The sequence below is a fragment of the Protopterus annectens genome, chromosome 2.part0 (genome assembly GCF_019279795.1).
Source record: "Protopterus annectens isolate FY-2018-M chromosome 2.part0, PAN1.0, whole genome shotgun sequence".
NCBI lineage: Eukaryota > Metazoa > Chordata > Ceratodontiformes > Protopteridae > Protopterus > Protopterus annectens.
Genome location: NC_056728.1, coordinates 1,995,810,076 through 1,995,830,487, shown reverse-complemented (window position 1 = coordinate 1,995,830,487; position 20,412 = coordinate 1,995,810,076).

Here is a 20,412-nt window from a genome sequence, read left to right as displayed (position 1 = left end):
CCACCAATCCTTGATGTGTGCACATATTGCACATATGTGTGTTCCACTTATACTGATTACAGTTCATAGAAGATCATTTGTGTCACTGGTATGGAAGTATGAAGTTACATTCCAATAATTATGAAAACCTAACAGTATTGTATATTTGGGTGGTGTGGCTTTTAAACCCACAATGATTACTTCTCACAAATACCATACAGTTCTTTTGCCCTACATACTACTGCATGCATAATTTCCTTTTACAGTTTAGAGATTCATGCTCACTGTTATTTGAGAATATGGCACCACTGCTTTGTGTTGCAGACTACAGCATGCATATTTTTTTTTTTTACAGTCAAGATATACATGCTCAATTTGATATAACTGTATTAAATACCAACTAAGCGGCCCTTAACTTTTAATACTACAAAATTACAATATAAATCATCATTATTATTTAAATACTATTCAGACTGTACTGTTCTGATGCATACATACCACATGTTTCTCACATCCATACTAAATGCACAGCATGGGACCTAACATTCGAGGCTCACTCTGCAGCAGCTGTGGAAAAAACAGAACAGAACATGATTACGAATACCATTTTTTGAGTATATTCAGCTTTTAACTCTTACAATTACTCAATGAAATTGATACACATCTGGGGGTATCCCCTGTATGAAATTCTCTGATCGAATGGTTGAGGGTATCCCTCTTCCTCCTCTGGAGGTCATCAAAGTGATATCTGCATTGCTCACAAGTGTGGTGTATACCTGTAGCACTGGTTAAAGCCCTGGCAATATTATTCCATGCTTCAGACTTATATTCTGAGCTTGAATAGTCTTGCTGCAGCAAGTGGAGACCATGCTCCTTAACTAGGAGTCCAAGAAAACTTTTGGACTCCTGGACACTCCACCTGTACACCTAAAATCACACACCCTCTCTAGCAACTCTTGACATGCCCGCCATAGCTCAGGCTGAATGCATAATGAGCATTTCTCACCAATTGCATTTTATATCCAGATGTTTTCCCACCTATTGCACATCTCGTGCTTACTGAGAGTGCGCATATTTTGGTTTTGCAACATTTGAAAACATTGCACATTGAGTACCATCACACAAACATGGAAGGCAAGGGTGCTTATTGTCGGGTGCTGTGTTTGTGTGGTGTTAAGGGATGTGCAATAGTGGCAAGCACTGCAAATTCAAGATTATTTGGTATACATGCACTTGTGTAAATGTGCTAGTCAAATTTATCATGTCTATGATTCTCCTATACTTACAGCTATTACCATAAGAAGGTTGAGACAACAGTTGTGTATGTTGCACTTCATTGCTATAATCTGCAATTTCACAACAGTAAAACAAAATTTGCACACCATGCATTAGAACCCTGGACCATCCGCACTCCATACCTACACTTAACACCTGCTGCCATGGGATTAGTTGGATGATATCCACTGTCTTAATAGTTATTGTAAGGTTCTCACTATTAATTATAGCGCAATGCCGCTTACCTTGTTTGTGCAGTGCACAGTATTATTAATTGAATGCATCCGGTTTATATTTGTGGCTGTCTGCATCCTGTCTACAACCTGAGTGGTCCATCCCCCAAGTTTGTGCATTGCTGCACTTCATGCAAACCAGATGAAACAGCTAAACATGTTTATGCCAAGTGATGCATTGTGCAAACACTGGCCAAAAAAAATTAAAAATTAAAACACAAAAGGGAGACTCTCCAGAGTTTAGCAGAATGCTCAAATGTTTGAACCATATTTTGGACTGTTCCTTGTTAAATGTGTGGTTTACTGGAAAATCACTGAAGACTGAAGCCAATGTATAATGACATACATATCTGTTTCGTGTTCCATGTCCTTCAGAAAATGCATGCCAACACAAAGTAAATAGGTCCCTATTTTTGGCCCTTTGCCCCCCCCCTCCCCATTAGTTTAGTGTGTGACCACATTTCTTGCACTAAAAGGCTGCGTGGAATGATCCACATTCAGTGTACAGGATTTGTGGCCAGGAACACCCATGTGAGCTGCAAAAGCCTGCTTACATGTGCAGAGCATCATTAATATTCATGGCTGGATGTCACAAGATGAGCAGTATCACATACGCAAAAACACATTGTGTAGGCTCTGTGCTGAACCTACACAGAGTTTATTGAATCCTGATGTAGAAGTCTTGGCAACAGTTTATTTTAGTAATTTATATACTGATGTCATTGCTTAAAACTAGTTTTAATTGTTTTGGTTTGTTCTTCATTAAGGAAAATGTACACTACCCTTAAGGCTGGTAAACTACAATTTCTCAATGCTAGGTTAGGTTGTCTTTATATATATAATATATAATATATATATATATATATATATATATATATATATAAATGTATATATATATATATATATATATATATATATATATATATGTATATATATATATATATATATATATATATATATATACACACACACACATATACACACACACACACACACACACACATATGGATCTACTTTTCTTCATCGAATGTTTCTCTGTATGTCAGTTAAGTGACACCACTTTTCCAAAAATTTTGCCTGGGAATGGTTTCACAGAATGGTCATGGAAGCTGTACCCCAGGGACATCCCCAAAACATTGGATCCTCTCAAGCCAGGAACATATGTTTCAGGGATCTGTTAAGAGGGTGTTGCAAAGATGCTGGGACTAAATGATTCTCTCCCACAGCTGGTTACCAGGCTCAATGTCCAAAATAGCTCTGACCATTGAGCCAGCAGTAACCTCGATGCTCACACCATCAGGATCACTCTGCCCAATTCTGTCAGGGTGGGGAATATTTCATACTCTCCAGAACAGGATGATACTGGGCTTTCAGTCTTCCTCAGCTGCCTTTTTGTCTCTGCCCATCATTTGGATTTGTTTTCTCCCCACCCACTGTCAGCCCACCATAATGTTCCTCTCTGTATTATCTGTGTTTTTTGTTTTATCTTTAAAAATTCTTTAACCCTTTTCTAACCCTCTCTCTTACATATTGTACTATTCTGTCTTCCTCCTGCATTCTTATTAAGATGAAATGGAACAATGAGGATATATCTCCACCAAAATCACAAAAAACATGTTCTACCACCTCTTGCTGTACAAACTTTTAAACATGTCCCTTTGGTTTTTCACTTGTTTGCTCTCTCCTCCATTTTCAGTGGTACTATCTGTTGCAAAATTAAATACTGCCATCCCAGCTATGTGGAATTTTGTAAATAATTCTATATTATTTGTGAATATTGATATGATTCATACAGAAGTGTGTGTTAAGGTGTAAAGTACTGAACTAAAATGTAACCACAGCATGCCCTGCTGGCTTAGAATATAAATGTATATAAACTATTGTAATTGAGTAAGTGTATATGTTTTAGCTGTACAAAATAGAGCACAGAGGGTTCATTTGCAAAACTTCAAGAAAATTAGTTGAAATTAAACTGTTTCATGATTGTGCTATAAAAGTTATCTCTCAGTTTCAGTTCAGTAGTAGACACAGTGTCTAGAGCTATAAGTTTTTGTATTGTCTTGGAAGAGAAGTAATTAGTGGGTTTGAGATGCAGAAGTGTTTTATTGTTTTATGACTTCCAGGGTCTTCAAACATCTGATATGTATTTTTCACAAGGAGTTGTCAAATGCTACACTGGGAGGTTAGCTTGGGAACTAAAGGCAGGTGAGAAAAAGTGATGTCATCCAAGCTAACTCAGCAGTAATATTTGATATTAATTTAAGAACTCTCTCAGAGAGAGACTGTGCATTTTGTATTTTGTCTTTGACCTGGAAACATCCACTCATCACCACCTTCTGCACTTGCCTTGCTAGTAAGTTTTTAGGGCATATTAACTCTTTTAGATTCAGATAGGAATATAGTAAAGTATAGCTTAGATGTTTTCTTTATATATTTGAGACTGTCCTGCAATGTTGTTTTAATTATTTCTTGTAATTTTGGATTCTGATGTAACTGATTACTTATTGAGTATTGTCTTGTTCTTTTACTATTTATTTATTATTAAATATATTTAAACCTATCTTTGTGGCTGATATCTGTGAGACATATTTAAGCTCTTAGAGTACTTGCATATCTATTTGTTGACACTGTACAGACCACTTTTAAATAGCCTTGTTCTTGATCAAGCTACCATTTATATTATTAGTATTATTACACAGTAGGATTGGATACCCTTTGTTAAGGGCCTTAGAATAGCTGATAAACAGCTGGCTGGTGGCAGCTGGAACTACCTTATAATCTGGGTAGAAGGGGGCATAGCTAGTAAACATGTGCCAGCCTTTCCCAGGTGTGTGTGTGTGTGTGTGTGTGTGTGTGTGTGTGTGTGTGTGTGTGTGTGTGTGTGTGAGTGTGTGTGTAAATCAAATCTCAAAGTGTGTGTGTATCAGCGACTTGGGCAGGATAAAAAAACACTGGTTGGACAGAGAGGTTGCTGGCAGTTTTGGCTTGGCCACTCAGCTGAGATCTCAAGCTTATAGCTGTGCCAGTGGGGGTCTTATTGGGGATCTGGAGAAGGAGGGAGAAACCAGCCCCAGAGTAACTGTGATCTCTGTGTTCTCTTAAGGGAAATTGCACTTTACTCTGTGTGTAATTGTCATTCTCCCAGTGTGTCCATGCCCAACTGTTGCCAGTGGTGAGGATTGAGGCTCCTTGATTACTGGGCCAGTGCAGGGGTATCACACTATCTTCTCCCTTTCCATCTTTGTAAAAGCTATAACAGGGCATCCTTATATAAGGATACCCTCAGAATAAGTACAGTACTTCAAAATGTTTTGATAAGGTATAAGCTAAGATCTATGAACCAATGCCAGTGCAAGAACCTGCAGAAAATCTTGAGACGGCCAAACAGAGCCACATCCCCTTTAACTTGCAGACTACCATATGGAAGATTTTATGCATATGCAAATTCTTCCAGACATAGCTAGACTCATTCGTTATGAGGTTACTCTGATGCAAATAAGCAGAGCTGCACCTGTCTTTCTGTCCCAAAGCTCTGAAGTTCTGAAGTCAACGTTATTTGCTCACATTTTCATGATTTAAATATAGGTGTAGTGGCTTGCTTTGCAGAACCCCTTTATGCATCTATGAAGAGTGATGCTATGAATTACCATCTCTTGATCTCAGTGAAAATGCAACACACATTACCTTCTAGCACACTTTCAGCAAAGAGTCACTGACAGTTAAATCATCTTAAATCCTGTACAACAGACTGCTCTACAAATAGAAAAGTTTTAGTGAGCAATACCTTTATAGTCAGACACACTGACTCTCCACACATGAAGTTTGATAAAGATTGGACAACAATGAGTTGTCTTTCAGGTGAAAGTATTTCTTATATCAAAAGGTCACTTAAGATTGATTCACCTAACAAATATGACTATAACATGGTAGTAGTCCACATCTTGGTGAAAATCTTTGGACATAAAACCTTGAGGGATATATAAGACAACTTATTGGTTCTCTCCATGCATGTTACAAAAGCAGATACAACTCTAGTCCTATATGGAATATTTTCTTCTCTATGAGTGATACCTGGGTACAAAGAAAAAGTAATCGGTGACAACAATTGGCTAAATACTTGGAATCATTCTAGTGCAATCTGTAATATGCCAACAAGGGAAGGCATTTCTCCATTAAAAAGGATGGCTGGCACCTTTGAGTCAAAGGCTTCCACCTACTGGCTAAAGACTTTGCTGCTTCATAGTGCCTTTTAAGAAAAGTTCAGCTAATGGGTATCCCAATCTATCTAACATATCAAACCTAAAATAGGTTATCACTAAGATGGCTCTGCTCAGTGCCAGAAGTCTCAATATTAACAAACTACCCCTTTTTGAGGATCCCCTTCTTTTGGAATGCATCTTCATCTGTGTAATTACTTAACCTTGATTTAAATATTTAGAAAGCATTCATGTCCTTACATGGGTTTTGCATCTGTCACACCTTCAGACCAGATGGAGCCATTTGTGGTATTTCCATATTTTTGGGACCATATCACCTCCAGACAGGATCCCAGAAAACCACATGATGTACTCATTGAGCTCCAAACACACTAAACAGGACCAATTATCAATGTATAGCCTATTACAGGCATACTCTTTGTCCCTGAAAACCACATACCGTCCCTAAGTCTACTTAATGAACTTCTTGTAAATAAAAACTCCGCTATACTGGGGCCTTTAATTACTTCTCAATAAATTGTGATACCTATACAATGATTTCAGTATATGACCCCCCAATTTTTAAGGTTTAATAAACAAAATCTCCCTGGATCAGATTAAGACTCTTTAGGAAACATAATGTTCTTGTTCTTCATCTGGTCCCAGTGGCCTAATGGATTAGGCATTTGCCTCCTAAGACAGGGATTGTGGGTCTGAGTACCATCTGGGGTGCTATAATCTTGAGGTATGGTGTTAGTATTATGGTTAAGGTGAATACCTCATTAACACAAGCTAGAAGGTTTAAGTCTCGCCTCTGAGTTAAATTAGCTATGCTTCAAATGGCCCAAAAGGGCACCTAGCCTAGAACTTACATAAGAACCAAATGTAGAACTGTCATTTACTATTCCTCTGATATCACCTTCCCTCAGTCAATCATAAACTATTGAGTTTTATCCAAAATTCCTTAACTCATTAGATCTGAGCGATGCCTCCAGGTGCATCTGCAGTTAACTCCTACTGATGCCTCTAGGCATCAAATTTTGCTTGTTCATATTTGCATCAATAATTCCAAAAAAAACATGCTGTGTACAATGTTTTAAAAGATTTCATCTTAAAGCTTACACAATGACAAACACAACTGCATTAATATTTGATCTGTGTCTAGTGCAGGTAAATAGATATTTAAGCAATAACCCACGCCTGGGTGTGTATAATGCTGGATTTACACACGGTTTACCCACACCCAAAAGTGGATTATTGCTATTATACAATGACATTATTTAAGAAAAATACTTATTTTTCGTAAATAATGTCCTTGTATAATGGCACCGTGCTGTCCTTCCACCACTGGACAGCTCTGCTTTGCCATTGCTGATATACTGCGCATGCATTTGTAACTTGTGTTCCCATGCATACCCAGTACATCAGTGCTTGGGAAAGTAAGCAACAGAGAAAAAAAGATCTCCATTGCTATGCTTTTTTTTTTAAACCCTTAAAATTAAAGAATATATCAATGGAAAAAAGTCCAGGCGACCGGACCTTTTTCTGTTGTATATTCTCAACGGGCACGCTGGTTGGGCTGGCCAATCAGCATGCTCGTTTTACGATGTTACCAGCCAGTCATTGTATAATAACTGTTGTTTTATGATATCAATTTATATAGATATAATTTTCACATTTTCCTAAATATCTTAACAACCAAGTAACACAGATAGAACTCCTTAGCCTCATATGAAAGCTCTCAGCCAGATTAATAAAATGCTGCTGACATGTGTGTAACTTGAGTGGTTGTTGAGATATTGTAAGTTTTTTACAAAACATTATAACTGTAATAGTTACTGTGCTACTGTGACTTATAAAATTTGGTTTAAGACCTACAACCTAAAGAATACTATCACTATAGAAATAGTTTGTGCTGAAGAGCTTGCCATTGCTTGCCATTTGTACTTCTTTCATAATCCCTATGGTTTCAGAACTATTAACATTTGTTTGAAATGTGAGGACATGATTCTGTCAAAATGCTTAGGCTCTGCCCATTGGAAGTTACAGTGCAAACTTCCAGAGCTCTATTGGAGTGAATGAGTTAACCTTTTGAAACCAGTATTTAAGAATTCAAGGATTTCAAATGTACTAACACATCAAATGCAATGATGAAATATTAAAATTCACTTATAGCAGCATCACCACAGATGTTGCCACAGCTGGCAGATTCACAAAGTTGTTCTATACCTAATACCTCCTTAGATAAATGTATAAAATGGGCAGTTCATACAAGATCCAAATGTAATAGGATACTTAAAAACAAACCGCCCTGGTTGTCAAGCAACATATATAAATTATATAAGAAAAGAAAACAACTTACTATCATACACAGATCAAAAAACTCTTATATAGCAAAGATAATGTCAAACATTTGACTAAAAAATACCTAAAAATTTGGAAAAAATTCTATTAGGTCCACTAAAACAGATCATGAATATAGACAAGCATTTGACGCCAAGCACAATTACAAATCCTTCTTTAGTGACCATAGAAAACTAAGAAATAATTCCCAACTTTTCTCTGAACTTACTGAAAATTACACAACCTATTTTGACCTTGAAGACATTTCCAATTTACTATAAAACAAAGTCAGCACACATTTTACCCAGAAATGACTATCTGAAGCCCATTTATCCACATATCTCTCACTGTATCCCCATCATCTCTAAAGAATAATTACTACAGTGTACTGAGGGTTCTGTCCAAGATCAAAAAACTCTTCCTCCATGTGAGAGCTGATAAGATGCTTGGCTGCTATAGTACTAAATAAGCCAGGCAGAGCTGCTCCTTAAACTGTATAAAAGAGCTTGCCACAGCTTTGTCCTTGAAGTCTGGCAGTAGGTATGGCACTACATAATGGTGGCTCTACCACTAACCCCAGGAATTATAGGCCTATCAGCCTGATGAGTCTTATTTTCAAAGTCATAGAACATATTTTACCTGTCCTGATAAACTTTAATATTACAAATCTAATTAGGGTAGACCCACAGAAATTTGACTTTTTCAAAGGTAAATCCTGTCTAATGAACTTAGTTGATTTATTTGCAAAGGGTAAGATAGACTGCTGACAATGGTTATTCTGTCCATTTGGTGTACCTTAAACTGGCCACAACATTTGTCACCATTTCCCATGCTGGCATACATAGTAAACATAATGCATTACAAACAGACCCCTATTTGGTAAAGATGAATAGGAAACTGGATAAAAGATGGAACTCATTTGATATGGATATCATGTGCCTCATTAGAGATTATGAATGTGACCAGTGGTGTCCCTTAGTACTCACGGCTGAGACCTCTTTTGTTCAACATATAATTTAATGATGTCTATACCCTGTACCAAGACCACTGGGTTACTACATTTTCAGATGCCTTCAAACTGGGAGTCATTGTCAAAGCCCTCTTTGATGTCTAAGCCCTTCAGCAAGTACTTGCACTTGCATATACCTAATGTGCTAAACACATGCTCAAATAAATTAATTGATAAACAATGCCATGCTATCACATATGGTAGACAACCCCTTCATCTGCCAGACTCCATACACTACATCCCGCTTGTAACTTGAGCAAATAATTACCTCTCCTTTTATCATCATGTATCAACAGTAGCTGGAGAGTCCTTCTCCTTACAGGAGCAAACTACTAAAAGAATAATATCAATATCCAAATAGTCATTGTTTCCAAATATTTGTAATTGATTACACCAATTACTGAATATGTTGCCTACCTTTTGATGTACCTCTCTAGAAAGGTAACCATTTGAAATGTTGGGACTCACTAGAGCGATTCCCAAAATACAGAGACTGAATGTCTGAATGATCAGACTTATAAATATTAAATCTGAGATGCCATTTCTTGGACTATTCCCTTTTCTCTAAGGTATGATGATCTCGGAGTTGGACTATATAAGTTTGGTGGGTGTGGGCAGCCGGCAAAAAGTTGTTTTAAGGAGAAGACTTATTTTCATAATTTGCACTTTTCTGTGTTTTCTGTCTTTTTTTTTCAGCATTCAGTATTCAGAGTGCCGCCATTTCATTATGGAGCCCTCTAGAAATAACAAGCAATAAAAAAGACCCCAGTCATTCCTAACTGAGAAGGTCACTGGCTTAAAAACCCTAAGACACTAGAAAAGACTTTACCTTTATTCAGTATATTACAGACTCCTGAGAGGAGATCTATGCTCTGTTTTCTATGCTATGAATCTCCACAAATCAAATAGTTACATGCATACCAGGTCCAAGGATCTAAGTCTTCACCAGCAGATAAATAAAATATGGTGGAGAGATATGTTCATTTCATACACCTTCTCACCTCTAGAAAATGCTCTGTCTGCAAGTTAAACGAGTTAAGCAATGTAATGCATTAATTTCCTATAACCAGGACCTGGATGATTGGATGAGGATTCATAAATTGCCCCTGGGCATAACTGGCTTGGACCTCCATGAGAAAGGCGGTATCACCTAAGTTAGGGCATTGGCAAGATGCAAATGATTGTGAGACTCCATTACCTTGAATGTGCTGATAAACTTGGTTCACAATAACCTTGGTGAAAATTGAAAATTAAGTGCCATATTGGTGTTTAGTGCAATCAAGTCTCAAACAAATAGTGCATATTGTCTTTTTAGCAGCAAAACATTGCTCAGTCTTTTGGACAGTACAAACCCTGTTTTGTTCTAATAATAATTAACTGTCATTATTTGCTGTACTTGTTTTATCCTAATAGGGTGCATAATGGAGCTGGAGCTAGAGCATATCCCTACACTAAACAAGCAGAAGGAAGATAACTAATATAAGATAACTAATCTAATCTAATTAATCTAATTGGTGGCACAGTGGTGTAGTAGTTAATGTTGTAGCCTCACAGCCAGAAGTTCTTCGGTTCGGTTCTCAGCTGGGGTGCCTTCTGTGCAGAGTCTGCATGTCCTCCCTGTGTTCACGTGGGTTTCCTCCAGGTACTCCGGTTTCCTCCCACATTTGAAGACATGCATCTGGAGCATTTCTCCCAGGGCCTGCACTGAAAATAGGCTTTGTCCTAGTCAGACTTTCCTGGTTAACAAATGTTAAGTAAATAAATAATGTAGTTCTTGGTAGCTGCAGATCAAACACACACACACAGAGTTTCAGAATGTTGCATGTCATCTTGTGATTAATTTTTTGTTTATTAGAAAGGTGAAGAATATATTGGTTTGTGTATCTTTTTACAGTACTCAAGAGTTCTTAATATCTAGGCCAAACAACTCATAAACCAGAAAAAAACATAAGTAAACCAAATGTTCCAGTACTTTTATATGTCTGTGGACTGATATTGGTGACTCTAAAATTATCTAGTAATTTATTGATACAATTTTATGGGATGAGTTGGGATGAGAAAATATTTCTCTACATTTATCTGAAAACCCTGCCTGAGAAAAGGGTTTCTTAGCAAGCCGGAAATTCTCTACAATATCTGAAAGAATCTTCAAAATATAAGGCTGTCATCTAAATATGGAAAAAATTATAATGTCCTGTAGACTGCCATGGGCTATTAAAAGAGCCAGGTACTTTGTTCATACTTTTAGAGCTGATGACAAGCCAAAGGCAAAGCCCTATAGAAGGCAAAGAACACAGCTTCCATGGGACTTGATAGTACCCCAGGCTGTATTCTGCACCATCTCCAGCAAGAACTAGCTTTGCCACTGAACACCCTATTCAACCGCAGCCTAAGTACAGGTTTCACTCCAGCAAAGTGGAGAACTGCCATTGTCATCCCCCTGCACAAAGGTGATGCCATTACTGACCCAGGAAACTATCGCCCCATTAGCTTGACAAGTCTGATTTGTAAAGCCAGAGAGTGTATTATTAGGGATCTCATAAACAAGGACCTAGGTAATCTCCTAGCACTTGACCCCACCCAATTCAGATTCATCAAGGGCAGATCTTTCCTGTTGAATCTGGTTGACTTCTTTGAGACTGTCACTAAGGCTCTGGGTGAAGAAAAGTCAGTACACATAGCTTACCTTGACTTGGCCAATGCCTTTGACACAATACCCCACTCGGGCATCATTGAAAAGCTAACACAACTTGGCATAAATCCCTATCTCATCAGGTGGGTTGCCAGCTGACTCACTGATAGGACGCACAAGGTCAAAATAGGTGCCTCCACCTCTGATAGCAGACCTGTCACTAGTGGTGTTCCCAGGGATCTGTCCTGGGGCCCCTACTGTTTGGCAACTCCTTCTCAGAGGTCCAGGCAAAGACAAAGAGTCTGTGAATGACCATGTTTATGGATGACTGTAAGTTGGGTGCTGCCATTCACTCCTCAAATGATGTTTACATACTGCAAGAGGGACTCACAGCAACAAATGACTGGTGCCAAAGTCATGGCCTTAAGTTAAATGGAAAAAAATGTATTATCATACCATTTGGCAAAAACATGGCCCCTACTGATTACCACATCAATGGCAACCCCCTAAGCACACAACCTGTGGTGATTCACCCCGGTAATCAGGTTGACAACAATCTCACATTCGACCAACATGTAGCGGCGATGGTCAGAAAAGCTTTTTACTTGGTTCGTCTCATAAGTAAAGGGATCGCATACAGAAAAAAATGAGGTTATTACCTCGCTGAACTCCACCCTCATTAGGCCAATAATTGAGTATAATGCCCTGTTTGGTATGTACCTCTTCAAGCACCTGCACCAACTAGAAAGGCCACAGAAATACCTCACAAAGAGAATCCATGGCTTCCAGTGCCTGTGCTATGAGGACAGGCTCAAAATGCTTTCACTGCACTCGGTATTGTATAGATTGCTCAGAAGAGATCTGTGTCTTGCTTACAAGGCAATATCGGACCATGCCCTACTAAAGATTCTCCATATCCATAAGTCTAGCTCCTCATACATTACTCACTTGAAAGGCTTAAATCTAATATGTGACATCAACAAAACCTGCTGGAGAAACAGGTTTGTCTCAGAGGCTGCCCCGTCTCTGGAATAGATTTTCCATAAATGTCAAACAGAGTACTTCACTGACCCTCTTCAAGAGCAACCTTGATGAGTGGATGGGAAACTACAAATTTTTCCCAGGGGTTCCACCTGTGTCCCTCACTGACAGGGGTGACAGGTACTGACTGAGGTTTCTTTTTTGGGGATAAACTCTTGGCTAGGTTTGTAAGGGCCCCATGACCATTAGCCTAGTAACCTCATATGACCCTATGATCCTATGAACTGAAAATATAAATCAGACATACAAAAATGTAAAAGGCACCCAAAATTCTTTGAGAACTGGAATATGGATACCAAGATTTAGAAAGAAAGATTTAGGACAATTCTCTAGGTTTCTTTTTTTGGCACCAAAAGATCCTTAATTAAAATCCTTTCCCTCTTAGTCCTATGGGAACAGGTGCTATGCCTTTCAGTATAGCATCTTATCTAGAATTGGAGGGAACAGGGTGATGTGATTGACTGAGTGACGATGAAAACTTTGAAAGGAACGAATGGACTCCCACTGTCAGTTGTAGACTTTTTGAATTATTTACAGATCCCAAGTGACTAAAGTTATCAGGTACCACAGAAGGAAAATAAAGACTAGATTTGGGAAAGCTTTACTGGATTACCAGTATGGGAAGAAGAAAGCATATGAAGCTGCATATAGTTAGTTTATTTTCTTAGATTGCTCCTGGTTTAGGGAGGACCCATTTTTCTTTTAACCTGGCACATTGAAAAAAGCAACTTTAACTAGTAGAAAAGTTTCTACCATATTTTGGCAAAGAGAGTTGATAAATCTGAGTAACTGCCTGAATTAATGTCTCCTCTTTCCTCCAACCTTTGAGGACCTCAGCAGAGGAAGGACCAAATAACACCCCTCTATTCAGGAAATTATTCAGGATCTCAGCTTTGACATCCTTTGGTATAAGTAGTCAGACAAGTGTTCTCCTCATTGACCCAGTGTCAGCTGCTTTAGAAACAGCATCAGTGCCATCATGAACACATTTCAGATTATGCTTGGTTGCTTACGACAGAGACAGTACTAATGAATTCAGTGAAGCTTTGTCCACTAAAGAATGGAGGCGAGAAATTAACTTTCTCTCTTGTCAAATAAAGCCAGCAGAAACTTAAACGTGTGAACCTAACAAGTCTCTATTCTAATGGTAAAAACTTTGTTTCCACAACCTATCAAGGCTTTTCCCAGCTGGTTAGAAGAGAAAAGTCTAGCTGCTACAATAAGTTTTACAGAAGATTTTGACAGAGAAATTGTTAAGAAAAATAAATTTGTGGGATTTGAGCACATGATTTCTGAAAACAGGGGACTGTGATAGGTAAATGCTGGCTACAAGGAAAGCATCCTCTGAGACTGGCTACACACGAAGAACATCTGCAGGATGAGGAAAAGACACAACTAAATCATTACATCTTTGCCTGAATTCTGGTACTTCTTTTGTTCTAACTGAAACAAGTCCCTCATTCTGGCAAATGTGTCATAAAAACAACTCTTCAGGACAGAACTTTGAAGAATAACTTCTCTGAGTCACATTACCTTTTCTATGGGATGGGAATTTGGAAAGCATAGTCTAAATCTAAGTATTCTTCCTCAGACTGTGGATGAGAATCTGAGAGAGAAGAAACAATTTCTCATTTTAAATAAGGGGAAGACTCAACACATAAAGACTGAAATACTTTAAAAACCTTTAACAAATCATAGCCAATCCTCATTATCTGCTTTTGAAGAGGATCTATATTAGTTTCCTGTAGCAGGGAAATAACCTAGAAAAAAAGGCAGCTTGATGGATAGTCCTTTCCTTGGGAATGAAACTCATCAGTTTGGCTTAGTGTAAGAGCATTACCCAGTCTCCTCTCCAGTGCTAGCAAGAGTTGGCGTCCCTTACCCTACAAGGGCAGTTGAACAGCCACAGAGGACATGTCTGCCTCCTGGTCCTTAGAGGATTCTCAAGGGGCAGCAAAAGAGGGATTAAGAGAAAGTGATGAGTTGCCTGCAGAACAACAGATGGTGAGAGCAAGAGTCACCAATCAGTGGCTGACGTGAGGCTGGAGGTGGAGTAATGACAAAAGTCCCCAAGATAGCATTTCTTTTCTTTTCTTATAGCTCAGGGAGGGAACAACTGAGTTACTATGACCCAGGTCCATGTCCTTGCACAAAAGGTGTGTTACAACCAGTTAGTAGAGCTTTGAAGAGTCAGTCTTACCTCCTGACTGAAAAGGTAAACTCCGATTTATTTGTTTTAATGACAACCATAAAACATACTAGTTCAATTTTTCCTCAACAATATGATAAATAACAAAGGAATTCCCAGAAGTATTCAGAAATGTCTGTAAAAGGTGCTTGATAAGCAGGTAGTAAAGTTTAGGATAATCATTGAAACAACTTGACAGAAAAAATAAGTTTTAAGGTAAACTTTTTAATGACAGTCAACAAAATTACAAGTTCTTGCCCATGACCCCCAAGTTTTGACAAAATAGTAAAAGTTTTTCTCACAAAAAATCAATTATTTGAAAATCATTTCCCAAAGGGAACCATGACCTAAAAATTTGAAATTTGATATAAAGCTTTAGCGACTACCACTAGAAACACACATTTTAGCCTTTAGGAAATATTTCTGAGGGAAAAGAACAACTTTTCTTCACTGACTGTGTTGAAGTAGATAGTATTCCCCAATGGGGTATTTATCTGCCCAAAGTACTAGCCAATGGTTAATCAATCAAAGCCCACAGGGGAAAACACTTTTTAATGTACAGAAAGTTTGGAATCTTTGCATTTTATCCACTTATTTTTTACTGTTGCACTCAAGCTGTACCTGGCTAGGGCATGTGGAAAGTGCGTAAAGCTTTGGAATCTGTTCAGTTTGTCTGATCCTTGTCAGGTTGTCCCATATTGCTTAGGCTACTTCACCAAATGTTATAATGATGAACATTATCCAGAGGCAGAGCATCATGCAGCCAACCAGAAAGGTGTAGCCACAAGGGTATATGAAATTAGAATGAAATTCCAAAATTTAGTTGCATTATTTAAAAATAAATAACAGGTAATTCCTTTTTTAAATAACGCTATCGTATGATCATAGTAAATGATTCTTGATTGTGGGTAATGCAGTTTTGCACATAGCTGCCCTTATTTGCACACTCTGTCTTTGCCCAAAGACCAAGCCACACCAAACTTGATAAACCCTGCATTGCTAGTATGTAGTTATACATTATTGCTGAATTACTATGTAATAATGATTGCTGCATTACTACAATGTAGTGCTTGTAGCGTCTTGTTCTGCACCAGGATGTGAGTTTATTGTAGAATGATCTGGCAATGCATGCAGACTCTCACAATGTATGACATATTATGACATAGTAGACAGCTTCACTGATGGTCAAAGGTCTTCACGTTTTTTTAAGTTTTATGTGTTTTTGGTAACTGAATGGAAATTATAATGTTCTCTCTTTACTGTGCTTCATGTACATTGCTATTCATAATCATGAATCAGAGAAAACTGCTCAATGTAAAACAGTTTGCTTCCATGATCACTGATACCTTACCTGCCTACAAGCATTTTTGGAATGGCTACCTGTTCAGAAGCACCTGTCCAGAAGTGTATCACAAAGGGGAGAAATGCTGTCAATCAAACTAACAAAGGAAAGCCCATGCAGTACTCCAAAACTTGTATCAGACCCTGCATGCATGTTACTTGGGAGGAGATTAAGAAAAGTATTCATATTTACAGACACTATAATTAATGTCTGTCTAAGTAATAGGGACACTCAAAGAAAAGCATATATGGAAGGTATCATTTTCCCTTCTGTCTCACTCTGTATTTACTTATCTCCTGTTTCTGTCTCTGTGTCCCTGTTTTCACTCCCATTTTATTTTATTTTACTTTATTTTAACAATCATTACAAGCTCTCTTGAATTTCTCTCAGCCTATGAGCAAATAGATAATTTAAAAGGCTAGGGGGATAGGCATATATCACAGAAATTTGAACTTCTATTCAACTGTCTTCCACTCACGTAAAGCAAAATATTTCTCTCACTCTATTCAAACATTACTTGGGCAAATGGATAGTCAACCACAAATTCCCCACAGTTGAGCATCATTGTCTCTCATGGATGGTGCAACATGTAAATGTTCCAACATAGCCCAACATATCTTTGTTCTGCTCATGTCTGTTTTTTTTGTATTTAAAATATAAGGCCTAATTTCTACTGCTGGAATATAAGGCTAGACTTCTTAAGATCCTCACAGATCAATAGTTTGGCAAGTACCAGTATGAACCTGTGAGTCTATAAAGTGTATTCATGCTTTATGAGCTTTACATGGTTAGAGCAAACATTAAAATAGATTAAGGATTTTTTTTATTATATCCATTTCTTAATGGGGTATATCTTTTGCAGGAATTTGCATCTGGCATTTTCTTGACATTAGTCAATATCAAATGGAATCAGATAATGTACTATATTAAATGTATTAAATGGAAAAAGATAATTTACTATAAATATTGACAGAGTAAATACTGATATTTTAGGTTCAAGTTAATCAGTTCTGAAATGTATATTGTTTTCCTAATAGAACAGTATATTTGGCAGCTTTACATAGTGCTTTTCTTCATTTACTTGTATTTTGTATATTGAACATTGCACATTGTATATAGTGATCAATAAGACAACTGTTGCAAAAATCTTAATCTGACATGACTGTTGTGTCCAATAATTATGTTTCACCAGATATTCCAAATTAGATGGTCAGAAAATTGTCAAAAGGATGATTTCCACAACTGTACTGTCCACTAAGTTTCATTAAGTATGATACATTATAATAGAATAATGAAATATTAACATTTTAAGAAGTGTTGCAGATTGATCCCTGGCTGTTGTACTTGTAAAATTAATTGATGTGTTTACCTAGTAAACAAAACTGCAAGATGATTTAGGCATGCTTAGCTGGAAGAAATATTAACTGAAAAATGTAGTGCAGGAGATTTATTATAGAATATATGGAGGTATTTTTTCTGCTTTTCTTGTTGTAGCCTAGTAATATTGTTACTGACTTTATTTAACAGATAATATTCTAATGATAAACTAAAACTGTTAACATGAGAAAATGTCTTGCCTTTTTTGGGAAGCCAGCTAAATTAATTATAAAGATTATTCTTTTATGAAATCACAAAAGAAATGTTTAGTGGACAGGGACATCCATTATGTGAGTTGGTTCACATCCACAAATGGCACAAAAGATTCCAAATAGAAAACATCTGTGTTTTTAAAGCACTAATGATCAGCAGAATAAATCATTGTTTGTACTACACATAGATGTTTTTAGACATTTGGATCAATTAACATAAATGCTTTTAGACATTTGGATCACTTAACATAAATGCTGATCATGAGAAATTACAAGTGCTTTGGTTAAACCAATAATGAATAAGTAAATACTTGTTGTTGGATAAAGAAAAAAAATCATCAATAAAATAAAAAAAAGATTATGTCGAACGACTGTTAGTAAACATATTTGTAAGATTACAAAAATGTCTCTGAACTAATTTCACCAGATTGTAAGCATAACAGAGTTTATGAACTGGATAATATTTGATTCTATAGAACTGCTTTAATGCTTTAAATTTATTCTAGTGTATGATCTATAACATTCAGCAACTGTACCTCTTTTTTAATATAGCCAGCGCTACAATTTCTCAGAATCAGATAGTTATTGTGAAAGACTTGATATTTAAATATATACTACTTGAAATTTATTTAGTTTATAATATGAAAATAACTAACTAAAATTTTGTTTTTCATCATAAAGCGGCTCTGTATTGAGTCATCCAATAAACTATTGTGATACATGCAGAAAGAAGACAACTTTACAAATCACAAAAGTGCAGACAAGAAAACATTTAAGTCAAATGTGATGGCATTATTACAAACAAGCCCAGCACTGTAAATGCTAAAGCATATTAACCTTTTCTGTAGTCTTATTGCTTTGGATGGGATATCTGCTGAAATGAGCATTACTCAGAGCCTAGAATTGTAAAATTGCTAGTGCTGCTATGGATGGGTACATTCTAAATCTGAAGTTATGATATATTGCAATATTCCTTTTACTGCAAAGTGTAGCAACCTCAGAATGCATAAGTATCAGGGTTGTGGAGGACTGTGGAAGGTATAGGAACCAGCTCAAAACATCAACTTTCTTTCTTTTTTTTCTTGTCTTTAGACACTACATTAATAATTTTCATTTTATTAGGGTCAAGCACATGATTTTAATGACAGCATTTCAGAACGGGTAGTTTTGAGAGATGCAGAGAATAACAAATATGAAAACAGAAGTTTTGGAAATCAGTTTTGGGAATACAAAAATAGTAAATGAATCCACTAGCAACAATGCACCACACAAAAGTAGGTAACAAGAGTGGACAATGTTATTTATTTACTTTGCTTATTAATTAATTATATTATTAGCTATCTTTGTTTAAATGTTTTATAGTAGTATACTTAGCACTGATCAGGCATTCATTTTACGATTCAGATTGTAACTGTTTATATCTAACTTATGTTTTTTTTTCTTTATCCACGCTGAACTAAACAAAAACCATAACAGTGTTCAGAAAATACAACAGAACAAGTGTAAATCAGACTAACATATACAAACTGCTTCCTACAGGTAACGGTAAGGCTAGGCTCCACAGGTGGTACCTGTTAATGACAACAGCCTAATATTATTCTACCCAGTAGAAAAGACATTGTATTTACTTTCACTCAGATGTGCAGTACAAATTGTCATGAGTTCTGAGGCTCCAACATGACACAACTTAATTCCCTGCAATTTAATCTTCCCTGCAATCTCTTAGCAATTCCTACCAGTTAGAGTTAAAGACTTGCAGTGTGCAGTGATGTATTTCTTGATAACAATTAAAGTAATCACAATTAATCAAATCTAGTGATAACCGCTTGCCCTCACAGTATATGTAGCATAGTATGATTCCTCAATAGTAGTCTTAAGATATGTGCAATATATGTGTTTTCTTCTCTATTTAACTTCATTCTCACACTTCTAGTAGTTCAAAGAAGTAGTAAGGAATATTGTCTAAGAATAAAGGATATCAGAAGGCCTTTTGCTCAAACATCCATATGTGCAATCTCCAAGCAGGAATGACTTCATGGACAGGCATTTCTGGGTTTAACATTTTATTCCACTGTGAGACATATCTTGGTCTCCTGTGTGAACTTGTGGCTCAGCTGTACATATGTAATGGCACTGGAAGCAAAAATGTCACACACAAGTAACTCAAGCATCAGGATCATCAGCAGTACACCAAACAGCATGGTCACTTCACCACAACCATTATGCTGTATATAATCCTTCATATGCTGACATTCTAAAGATTAATTTGCCTAAACCTCAAAAATTTGAGAAATGCTAAAAGCACACTGGAATATTGTCAGGCTGTTTAGCCCACCACCTCATGTAGTGCAAGGAGATCCAGAATCATGGATGCTATGCCTGAAAGGCAGGCATCCACTAAACCAAACATTCTATTTATAGGCAATTCCATTGTATGTGCATCTTGCCAGGCTGGGCAAGAAAAATGTGATGGTTAGTTGTCTGTCTGGTGCCAGGATCCATCAGATCCTGCTCGCATTCATGTTCTTGAACAACAAGTACCAGCATGGCTCTGTCATAGTACTTGTGGATGTCAGCAGCTTGAG